This window comes from Humulus lupulus, chromosome 6, assembly GCF_963169125.1.
Source record: "Humulus lupulus chromosome 6, drHumLupu1.1, whole genome shotgun sequence".
Taxonomy (NCBI): domain Eukaryota; kingdom Viridiplantae; phylum Streptophyta; class Magnoliopsida; order Rosales; family Cannabaceae; genus Humulus; species Humulus lupulus.
The window spans coordinates 107,893,958-107,906,963 of record NC_084798.1 but is presented as its reverse complement, the minus strand read 5'-3'; the positions used below and the strand labels follow the sequence as shown (position 1 = coordinate 107,906,963).

Below are 13,006 nucleotides of genomic sequence, written 5' to 3'. Positions count from 1 at the left end.
TCACAGAAAGGAAAAAGTTGCCTAAGGTGTGGAGTAGGTCATTTTGACCAATTCTAACGTCAAAATGTGCCTAGAAAGACCTATTAAAGGTCAAAATAGCCCCTTAAGTGCCACAAAATGCACGTTCCTAAGCATGCACCAAAACACTCAAATGAAACTTAATGCAAATGCGAAGCCAAACACAAAACCAGTCAATACTTACTTGATATATAGTGCCTATAGGTGCTAAAATGAGTCTGAACTCTGAAGAATCGCTTGTCGTTCACCCAAAATAAGACGATTCTTGCCAATCGATTCTTGCCAATCGTCCAGAATTGCAGAGGAAACTCAAAAATGGTTGAAGGTCTTGAAAGTTTGAGAAAAAAGAGAGAGTTTTTGAGATTTTGAATTTCGTATGGTTAAAGTTCATGCGGAGAAGCAATCCCGCCCCGACCGTCGAATTACCTACGACGTAGGTACTTGAGAACAATCGAATGGTCAGGATCCAAAAGGCACGGATCGTGATCATTAACATTGGAAAATGACGCCTTAGGCATAGGGCGAAGGGACGCCTAGGGTACGGATTGGACGTTTTGGGCCATGGAGTTGACCCTCATAATTGCACGGATTGATGTGCCCAACAATAGGGATTCAACACATGGCTTGATTTTCCAAAGTGATGTCATGGGAAGCCCAAACGTCTCCCCCTGAAGACCTTTTCGAATTAATCCTATCAGTCTAAGCCTCCATTGTCCAAGGACGAGTGAAGACTTGACGGAAAATGTTTTGTGTGTTTTCAACACCCGACACGTGGAAATTATGAGTAATTAATGACAAGACAATGTATGATGTTCTTAGAGTGTGAAATCCTCCAGGTACCCCGAGCCGACTAGACACGGATGTCTCCAAGGGAGGCCACCCCCTGAGGTCCGTCCTCGCGGTGTGGATGTCTCCAAGTGAGAGGACTCCTCAAGGATTATTTAAAGTCCCTAGTGCTTTCATCAATTAGTTTTCCTCCAAGTCTAGCATTTGTCCTCGAGACCTAGAATAGCTGTCAGGTGTCAGTCATTGCGAATGTGAGCCAACAGAAGATTGTCCGACAAACTTTTGGAGAGCCTCGTCTAGTGATGTCAAGTCGTACACTCGACAATCGACATTTCCTATTACGCTGCCCGACATGGAGAAAACGTGTAGCTGCACCCTGACACTGTTAGGGGCATGTTCCCCATAAAGCTGGTAAACAACTTTCTGCAATGGGCCCCGTGCAATCCACCTGGGTCGTAGTCTCTATTTAGTGCAGCCCTTTTTGTATTAAGTGAGTCTTTATACCCTAATAATGGAGAGATTTGTATTAATAATGCATGATTGGCATTAATGACCCCATCCTCTATAAATAGGGTTAGGGTATCTCCTTGTAAATGGTCTGAATTTTAGAGAGAGAAACTTTGTAACTCAGTGCAATATATACGCTGCCTGAGAACCACCATTGACTCGTGGACTAAATATCAGAGACTCGTGGACTATGACTTTTTTATAGCCTGAACCACGTAAAATGCTTGTGTTCTTTTTCTATTATTTTCTTTAAACTCTCAGATTATGTTGATAGCAAAAAAGACAGTCAACAAATTTATTTAAAGAATTTTTTTTAATAAATAAATTAATCTTTTATCGACATAAATGAACAAATGACTTATGAGAATGAACCTAGACACTTTATGTAATAACTTTTTATATATAAAATTTATTGTCTATCAAGATAGTCAATCAATTATTGTAAAATATTTTTTGTGGCTTGAATAGTCATTCACCAAAATGGTAAAAAATTTATTTTATTAGAATAAAGAAATAAAATGAAAATTCATTCTATTCATTTTCATCCTATTACCTCCAACAAAATATGTTGTTAGACTTCTAATTCATATAACTATGTTTTCGTTGGGCTTTAAATAAGATATTTTAGAACATGGGAAGAAACAAAGTTGAAACAGAATACATCCATGAATTTGAAGACAAAATAACAAGTTTCCAACCACTTGTCATAAAAATAAGTTTTTTTTCTTTCTAATTTTATTTTATTATAAACAATTGATTTTGACAAAATTATAATCTGGATGTTCCCTAAGTGCGGTAAGCACTTGGACCGCACCTCATTGCATAGTAGCCTTTGTGGACCACTGTTCTAGTGCTCATTTTAATTTTTAATTTTTCATGTTAAAATACGTAATGTAGTCTTAAGCTTAATTGCATCTATTATTAACCTAACTTTATAATTTAATACTTATGTGAAAATTCTAATTTTTTTTATATAATTATATTATTATAAATGACACGGAAAGACTGATATACAATTGAGATGAACTTAAAGGGTGAATTATGGGGAAAACATAATATGAATAATTAAAACGCTACAAAACTCGAGAGTACAATGTTGGACATGCAAATTAGTGCGTGACACAACAAACAGTCACATGTCAAGCCATGTCCCACTTATTGTCTCTTCTGGCAATTTGCTTGGATACAGATTATACAGTACCAATGGCCATTCAATAAATAATAATTATATTCTATGGGCCAAGAATAATGCTAGAAATTGCCTCTAGCTTTCTTTCCTTTAAATATTGCAATTCCTTTACAGCTAAATTCTTCACCTCCTCAACTCTTTCTACTCTCTCCTCTTCTTTTCCTTTACCAATTCTATTGGAATATTCTTGAATCATGCCCACATAAAGACCGAAGTTTCTCAATTTTTCTGTCTCTTCCTCGTTTTCCCCTCCAAGAATGGCCCCACATGCGGCGGCGCACACATACAATTTCCCTTCCTTTTTTAGGAATGTGCAATCGATCCACTCAACGTTGTTTGCTTCCTCGCCGTTGGATCTGCTAACTACCTTCTCTCAATATTGACCATCAATAAACCCCTTGCGATCAAATTACTCTTATGATCTTGACAATAACCCACAAAACCTGATCTGCGTTACTTTGATTCGAGTCATCAGAACGAGCAAACAACTCACACCCCAAAGGACTATTGCGTACGGGATAAGAAGCTCAATGTTTGGGCTGTGAGCGTGGTGGATCGTGGGATTCGAATTGGGCCTATCAGGTAATGGGAGGTGCTCATGAGTGAAGTTGACTACATTACATGCATGAGGTGCAAGGTCGAGGCCGCTGTCATGGCTTGGCTTCGGTGGCCGCCGATGAGCTCACACGCTGCCACACACAGCGACGAGGCTGAACTTGGCGACGTGGAAAAGGTTAAATTGTACATGGGCTCAAAAACCGAGAAGGAAGGCTTCAGAGTAATGGACTGCTTGAGATGGGCCTCTATATCAGTTGTTAGAGAGGCCAAATAAGAAGAAGTTGGGACATGGTGATTTTCATAGGCACATGACATAAAGACATGGTAGGTGTACATGGGATACGTGGAATAAGTCTAAGGTTGCCATTAATGTGGATAAAATGAATTGCCATTGATGAAGAGAGCTAGCTCACCTAAATTTACCCAAATTTCTAGTTGTGTGGAGAGCCAGAGAGGAAACTATAAAGAGTAATGGAGTACGGAGGGCAATTGTGGAATAAACAGTTTGACTTTATGTTTCCCACATAAAATCACGTGTTACGTCATATGGTCTCAGTGTTTTGTGTTTTGAAATGACAACATATGACTAGTGAGACGTGATATACTATTGTTTATTGTTATTTAAAGTGATTTTTTTTTTAAAAAAAAAGAATAACTTAAAATGTTAAATACATTATATGTTACACTCCTAATAATTTTAAAAAAATATTAAAATATAAAAAATTCAATAACATATCATGAATGGAAGAAGTAAAGTGTAAAAAAAAAAGTACAATAGATAGTATATTTAACATTCCTACAAGATATTTGATGAGACCATACACATAAAGTAATACCCCGTCCTTGAAATTAATTAACACGTTTTCCCTAAAAAAAATAATTAAAACGTTTATTAGTGTTTCCATGCACCCACATAAAACAAAATTCAAATGGGAATTAAAATGAAACTGTGAACACGATGTTATAAAGTATAGTGCAATAAATATATATTTTAGGGACATTAATGTAAAGAATAATATACAATGCATTAACGTACTAAGAGTAGTCACATCAGCTATTGTATAATAACAATATACAGAAAATAATATACTATTTATGTTGTAGAGTTATAGAATACTATTTATGTTGTATATAGTATTTTATTATTTTTCTTTCATTCTTTCTTTTTTTTTTCATATATTTATATATACTAGATACAAGTGGAATGTAATTTTTATGGTTTTATTTATAGAATTTATTAATTATTTTTATTAAATTTGTATTATTGTCATATAAATTTCAAATAAATAAACAATATATAAAATAATGTCATAAATATAGTAAAAGAAATATAATTATATTAAGAGAAAATTTTAACCAAAACAATGTTTTTGATTTTTAAAAATATGTATTATATGATAACTTTTTTAAATATAAATGATATTTTTTTAATAAAAATTGATATTATGTATTATATAGTATTGTTATAATGATATTTTATAATATTTAACTTCATATTAATATAAGTATTAAATATTTAGTATTGTATTAAATATTATTATAATAATAATATTTTATAATATTTAAATTCATTATAATATAATTAGCAAAAAAATCGAATTATATGTTATTATCATAATAATATTTTATAACACTTGAATTTATATTAATATAATTATTAAATATCTAGTCTTGTATTATATATTATTATAATAATGATATTTTATAACATTTGAATTTAAATTTATATTAATATAATTATTAAATATCTAGTATTATATTAAATATTATTATAATAATGTTATTTTATAATATTTTAATATGTATTAATATAACTAATAAATATCTAATTTTAATTAGTTTTAAAGATAAATTTCGTTAAATATTTAGAATATTCCATTAAAGCTAATATTTAAACCGTTAAACCAAGCATTTTTGTCATCTACACACTTTTTATACAAAGAAATACACATACACACATAGGTCTCCGCCTCCACATATATATATATATATAATGATGCATATATTCTCATAAATCTTCCCATAAAACATAGATAAATATATCATCCCTGGCAAGGCATTTCTCCAACTGTCACTGGCAGCTTGATTTGCCCCATTGGAATCAGACCTTCACCCGAGAATCCATACAGTGTTGAAGTTCATGAGGAAAGGTCACTTGTCGTCAACCCTATCTTTTCGAAGGCTGACTTGAACAGGATGCTCACAGAACTCCCATTGTCCACCAGGATATGAGCTACCATCTTGTTGAAAATCTGGCTCTCGATCACCAACGGATCATGGTGGGGGAATTACACTCTTCGAGCATCATTCTCAGAGAAGGTGATGATCTGGTTCGTCATCCGAGACATTTTTTATGGGAGCTGGGCTAGCACCAACACTTCATCATCAAGATTTAGGGCCCACACATAACGATTCTGGGAGCCTCTTAACGTGCCTCCTAGGTGGGGTTCTCTAGATATCGTCCTTGCTTTTCCGTTCACCGAAGGAGGTACATGGGTTGCCTGCTGTGGAGCTGCATATACCTGGCCTTGGGCTTGAGGAGGCACCACCTACTACGGAGGAGGGCAAAGTCGTGGCCGAAGCCTAAGCAGGGCATGCTCCAGCCCTAGTGTACTAGTGAAGTTGCCTGCACTCGTTGGTGTTGTGTCCAATGTTATTGTGGAACAGTCATAACTTCGTGGTATCTCTTCGCTCCCTGTTCCTGTGGATGGGTTGAGGCTTTCTTTAGTGGACTTGTTGTTCCATGGCAAGGAAGATGTTTTCCCAAGAATCTATCAAGTCGGTGCACCAGCTCTCTTAGGCTTCTTGCCCTTGCCCTTGCCCTTTCCCCCCAACGCTTGCTCCCACTAGCTGCTGCTAATTGGGCTAGAGCCGCTGTTCCAACACTAAAAGCAGGCTGAAAAGCACTGTATCTATTGGGGGCTGCTTCATACCCGGAAGGAGCAACACTAAAACCAGCTTGGGGAACAACTGGACTGTAATGAAGGGTGCTCATAACACTCGTTTGTGTTGGAGCGTATGGTGAGAACTACGGCCCTGGAGTGATTGCAGGTGGGACCGTTGGGGCGGGGAAGGAAATTGATCCTCCAAATGATCTAATTTGGGCATCTTCCCAGTGAATATATTCTTGGGTCTGATGTATGAATTCATCGAGCCTGTGGCACCCTCGCCTATGTAGGTCAATGTTGAAATTGGTAGATACATGTGAAAGTTGACTTTTAGTATAGGCCTTTTTAAATCATACTTTTAGGCCCAAAATTTTTATTTGGAGTATATAAGAGTACCCAAAAAGTTTGGGTCAAAAACTAGAGGATAATGTTACAGAAATTTCTCATATAGTAATTCCCACCTGTTCTCAATCCTAGGTTGAGCCAAAACTGGTGCCACTCCTAGCATAACAAAAGAAGAAGTGTTCTATGGCAGATGTTGTTGTCTCAACTGTTAGGATTAATGCCCTAAAAGCATGTAAATACATTTGATTGGTTTTAAATAAAAGTAAAATTTCATTATATTTGAATGTTATAATTATTGTTTGAATTAATTATATAATAATATCAAGAAAATTCCCTATTCATTCATGAGAATATGATCTTGTATTAGTACGAGAGAATTAAATCATATATAATGGATAAAATAGTCAACAACATATTAAAGTAAGAAATCATTAATGAATGGTTACTAGTACGGTTTGCTAAGCATACGAGATGCAAGTAATGTAGATTCAGATTACTGATGTGGATAGACATCTTAGTAAAGATGTTGTATATAATAGTGATTATATATGATAGGACTGATGAGAATTAATTATCTTTATAAACTTGTTGTTTTGCGTAAAGATTTAATTCTTGTCATAATAGATGATCATTTGTAGATCAGTCTAAATCTTGAGTATTCATGAACTCCTGTTTATGTTTATTGGATCTTTTGATTCACTCGTTCAGGTCTCTTAGAATAATGATGCTAATGACTTTTGTTTTGGAGATTCAATATCATGGATGGCTGGGAATATGAATTAAAATATTGGAATTTATGCTTTCCTAACGGATCGAATATTTGTTCCATAATGGGTTGATTCTGGAACTGAATAGTTACTGAGCTCAAATCTATAATTAGATTATAGATTAATGATTCGCTAGTGAATTAATGGTACTTAACGATCAAGAGGTAATTAGAGGGTAAAACAGTAATTGTTGACCAGCTCTAATTAACGAACCAATAAATGGAGAACAAAAATACATATATTGATTATATCAATGAACTACTAGAGAAAACTCTATAAATATAATTCTATAAATACTTAGAGTGTAATTTCATATTTATAGTGGAGTAATCATGGAATTAATAAATAAGATTATTAGATTAAAGAGTTTAATATATAATCTAGTTTATTGGAGCTTCGTATTATAGGTTTATGGTCCCCAGATCATCTCTGTCAATGGTAAGGATTTCAAAAGAAATATTTGTTAAGAGAAAGGACTAAATTGCAAAGGAATTAATTTTTCAGGGCAAGGAAATAATTATTTGACACTTATGGGTAATTAATTAATTGTGAATTAATTAATTATTTAACTATATTGTTTTTATTTTGAAAAACTATAGGTTAAAATTAATATTAATCTTGTTTGGATTAATATAAAGAGAGAAAATAATAAATATCTTATTTATAATATGATATTTATTTAAAAATTGATATTTTAAGATAAAGTTAATTTTGATTAACTGATATTTATATTGGAATAAATATCTTGTCTTAAAAGTTGATTAAATAAACAAATGAGAAAATTAGGGCAACCCTCATAGGGCCAAGCGACACACACTGTAGAGTACAGTGTGTGGCGCCTAGCATCAGGGTTTTTAACCCTGAGATTTGAATTTTGAATTTCAAATAAATTTGTTTAATTAGTTAGTTAGTTATTCTTTTTAAATATGATTTAAATAGATAATTAAATGAAAGTACATAATAAGTTTTAATTTGAATTATATTTGAATTAAATAAAGATTATTTAGTTCGATTAAATATCTTTATAAATCTTATAGATGTGATATTTAGATAATGATGGTTAATCAGACTCTATCTCTAAAGAGATAGTTTTCTCTAAACCTGAAAACTATTATAACATTCTCTCTGTCAAAAAATCTCTAGATCTCACGTGGTTAGTACATCTAGGGAGTCACATAAATCAACATTTTGAATCCTACGTGCCCACACACGTCCTTGTGTGTTTGAGGATTAGTCTGGAAGATCAGGGTGGGAGTTCTCAGAACACTGGATAGGAAGATTATTGATTTATACAAAAAGACTCAAGGACACTTGATAGGTTAGAATAAGTAATCCCTTATCTATTTGTATGTGATTTAATATTTATAAATATATATGATCCTGGATGGTATTAATATTTATTAAAATGGTTCCATATATTTCGTTGCGTACCTTTGAATTGATCATTTAATACCAACATCAACCAGATAGTCTCTTCCTCTTGCCTCTGTAATCTTGCTTGCATATTTGTAAACACCTGCTGTCAATTCTGAGGGAGCAGGGGGAGGGCTCTGGCCCTGGTTATCATCTCAGGCCTCAATATAAACACCGTCGGGTCTCATTGACTACCTTGGGTATATACCTCTGAGTTCGTATGCAATTAATCACTTGATCTATCAGGTAGGATGATCACACCCAGAAGTCGTCCCATGGGCAAAACCAAACAACACCGCATTCACATACAACAATAATACTAAAATACATGCCCATATAATTCATGCATCTATTAATAAACCCTGCTCTTAACAATATAAATATCATGCTCTCTACTCTAGGATGAAGGTAAAACATTTATTTATCAACTAAGCAAGCAAGAAAATAATCATAACAATAATTACCAAACCCTGAGTCGGGCATGTCTTTAGAGGCAAGTGTACTTACCCATCCAGTCTTCAAAAACCCTTAAACCTAGACTGCTCTAATACTATGTACTAACATCGTATTAATCCATGACCATTACACTGTGTGTTTGAAATAGTGTTTAACTCACTAAACGAGTCATATGGACTTTGAAAGTGTAATTAAACTAATTGAAAAGTTAGCTATTAATTTTTTTTGGCTAAATGAGTAATACTTTTAATTAAAAGAGTTTAACATAAACATGGAATCCCAAAAAAAAAATTTATAAATAGACAAAAGACCAACACATTACAAAATAACCATCTTAGGCGACAAAACAGGGTTAAACCCCTAGTTCCTCCCAACAAATCTCAGCAATGGCGGTCGAGCAGGCTGCATATGTACATGTCGCCCCTCAAGCTCTCCAACTCATGGCTGGTCCAGCTTATCCTTGCCCATGCCTGCACCATAGAGCACCTGTGAGCCAAAACTTAGCAAGAAAACCTCACAAGGTATAAAAATATACTCATATATTCAAAAGCAATAAAAACATGCTTCACGGATATCAGATACATTCATTCCCATCATATAATTTGTAAACAAATTCCACAGATTATAAATAGAGTATTTATCTTAATCATATAACATGTAAACACATTCTGCAGTGTACAAATAAAATATTCATTTAAATCATACAATTGATTATTTAGCCCAAGAGATCAATATTGCCAAGCAGCCTAACCGAGCAAGGTGCATACTCAAGCACCTAGCCTGCGGTTCATGCTGAGTAATGGGGACCGCACCCTTATATTAGACTTGTTATCAGCCACCCGGTCCATGAAACAATCCTACCGAATGGCCTAGCCGAGTGAGTGCGTACTCAGGCACTCAACTCTTAACTCATGTCGGGCAAGTGGGAACCACAACCTCAAATTACGCTTGCCTTTCAGCTTGTGTTCCACACGCATTGCCAAGCGGCCCAACTGAGTGACATGCGTACTAAGGCATTCAGCTTGCAATTCTTGCTGGGCGAGTAGGGACTGCACCCTTATCCAAGACTCACTTGTACGACATGCATTCCACATGCATTGCCGAGCAGCTGTAGAGTCCAAGAACTTTACTTAGCTAGTTAGATAGTAGTATTATAGTATTTATAGTATTATCTTTATGACTGTGGATTTTTGGTTCAGACCGGGAATTATTTGGACACTCATAGTAGTACTTGTAGATTTTCTAAGTTTAACCTATAGTTTAAGAATATTAATGTTAACCTAAGGTTTGATTAATATGGCTGATATTAAGGATAATATTTATTATACTATAAGGTTTAGATAAGAACCAATAGGATTTTAAGCACATGTTATGAATGGGTGATTAAGGATTAAGTATTTTGAGGATTAAATTTAATAAGGGTAAAGTTTGAATGCTCTAAGGTCAGTCAGCAGCTTTGAATACGTTTAAGGGCTTAGTCAAGGCTGTTTGCTCAATTTGAATTAAGCTAAAAATGTGTAATTTCTTGTTTAAATAATAAACGAATGCCGATATGTCGCAGCACGTAGATACGGAAAACACGAAACGATGCACGACTGCCTCGGGCATACTGGCCCAGGCGATATATCGCCTCCTTCAACTTATTTTGAAAGTTTTTGAATTTGTTTTCCATTCAGCCATTCAACCTTTTGATAAGTCCAGCACCTTTTTGAACGAGTCTTCAGCCTCTGCTGAACGATTATTCAAATTATTTTCACCTAAAAAGCCATTATTTTTATTCAAGTTAAATTAAGATCCTTTCATTCCTAAACTCTATAAATAGGACCTAGTACCCAGCCATTATTCACCTTTTACTCTAAGTTCAGAGGCTGCAAGTTGCTAGGTGAGTGTGAGAGTGTAAACACTTGGGTGGGGAAATCATAAGCTTGATCATCATAAGCTTATCAAACACTTTGGGAAGTAAGGTTTCATAGTATTTCGGATCGAGGTTTAGATTGGTCTACAAGTCTTCAAGGTATTTCTACACCTTAGTTCATTGATATTATCTTATTTTAAGTTCTCATAGTCTTCTACTCAGCCTCTAACCTTAATCTTTATTTTGGTTAGGAAATCTAAGTTCTTGAGCAAAAAGGTTTCGGTAAGTATTTTTCTCAATGGTTTAGTCCTTCCATTCCTTTCATTCTCTTCTTCTCTATACTCACTCTTTTTCAAATGGTTCTTAGGAGTGTTCCAAAGTCCCACCTCTGTCCTCTTATCCCGGTAATCTTGGTAAGGAAAATAGGATAGAAATTCATATGCTATATGTTTTATATGTTATCTTATGTTTCTTATGTTATGATAAGTGTTATAATATGTATGTTTGTAGGCTTGGGCATGTGACCCATAAGACTAACAAGCCCCAAATAGATTATGGGCATATGACCTGCTTAGCTAGTAGGACCCCACTAATCTAATGGGCATATGACTTGTTTAGTCTATGGGACCCCAAGTAATAATGGCCATTATAGTACGTGTATGAAATAAGTGTAATGTTATGTTTTTATGTTTCTTATGAAATTTATGTATATGAACTATGTGGTAGATTTTCCTTGCTGGGCATTAGGCTCATTCCTTTTTGTTTATATGTGCAGGAAAATAGCTATAGTGGTGGTAAGGTTCATGGATGCTTGGGGATTGTGTATCGGTGATGAATGGATTCAAGGAGTCGAGAGTTCGATTTTCGAGGATGTAGTCTTCTTTTTATGGTTTTTACATGTATTTTTCCGCACTTGCTATGTAAGTCCTTTTTATTTTAAATTATGTTTTGTTTTTAAAACAATGGGATCCCATATCCTACTTGACATTTTATGTAAGTAACTCTTATTTTTACAAGTTCCTAATAAAGTTATGGTATTTTCACAATGTAAGTTTTATTAAGGATTAGTATGTGTAGTTTCGTTAATGGTCCAAAAGTCTAGAGTAGTTGGGTCATTACAGCAGCCCAACCGAGCAACATTCATACTCAGGCATTCAGCTTGTAGTTCTTGTTGGGCGAGTAAGGACTGCACCCTTATCCAAGACTCGCCTTTACGACCTGCGTTCCACACGCATTGCCAAATGGCCCAACGCTTAATTCGATAGCCGACGGCCCCTCGTTCAACACGATGACCGAAAATCAGTTAAAATTATATATTCACAAATGGTTCAAAGATAATAAGCATACCAATCAAGTGCTTTATGTGTATATACCAGTTTTCTTACCTCTGGTCCAAACGTTTGATAAATACGAATGACCCTCGAGCACGATCCCTTCCCGAGCAATAACGGTACCCTAGTCATAAACAAAATTAGCGATATCCATCAATATCGAGTAAATAGAGACTTCCAGACCAAGTCCTAGCCTTTGGGACCTCAAATTTTACTAAAACAGGTAGTAGAACCCTCCCCGAGTCCTTAGGTTCGGCTTCCCGCCACCCAAAACCTAACTTGGCCAACATCCCAAATTTGAGTCGTGGCACCTCTCACTATGTGTCGCGACTCTCCACAAGTCAGAGAGCCTTGAAACTATTTTGCTGGACACAAGCCGCGACACAGTCCATCAAGTGTCGTGGAACCATGGAAGTTCATAGATCTACCTTGGCCTCAGAGTTCATACTGGCCGCAACGCTCCAAGAACAGCATCGCAGTGCAACCTCGCGAACTTAGGAAACTTGCGATTTTCAGAAATTGCAAGCCTCCTAAAACAAGCCCAAAACACATATTTAAGTTCAATTCGACTAGAGAAGTGATCTCAGCAACTCACAAGTATCAAAACCCAACTCGAAATCAAACCCTCACAACTCAAAATTCAAGAAAAGCCATAGAAACTTTAAAATACCAAAACTCATAAATTTGAAAGCTTGAATTACCTTTAATAAATTCGTTTTTCAGTTGAATCCCATTGCTATAAAGCTTCTAATCTTCCCAAGAATCACTATGATTCTAATGTCACTTAAATCCAAGTTCTAGAACTCAAGTTTCCTTCGAAAATGCTAACAAGCTTAGAGAGAGAACGGGAGAGAGAGAGAGAGGGAGAGATTTGTGTTATTATGAGTTAATGA

At 35.0% G+C, this 13,006-nt stretch overlaps 1 pseudogene; it reads right to left on the bottom strand.

Annotated features, from left to right (window-relative positions):
• Window positions 1–2,317: 2,317 nt before the first annotated feature.
• On the bottom strand, window positions 2,318–3,939 carry LOC133782426 (heterodimeric geranylgeranyl pyrophosphate synthase small subunit, chloroplastic-like; annotated as a pseudogene).
• Between the last annotated feature and the right edge of the window lie 9,067 nt (window positions 3,940–13,006).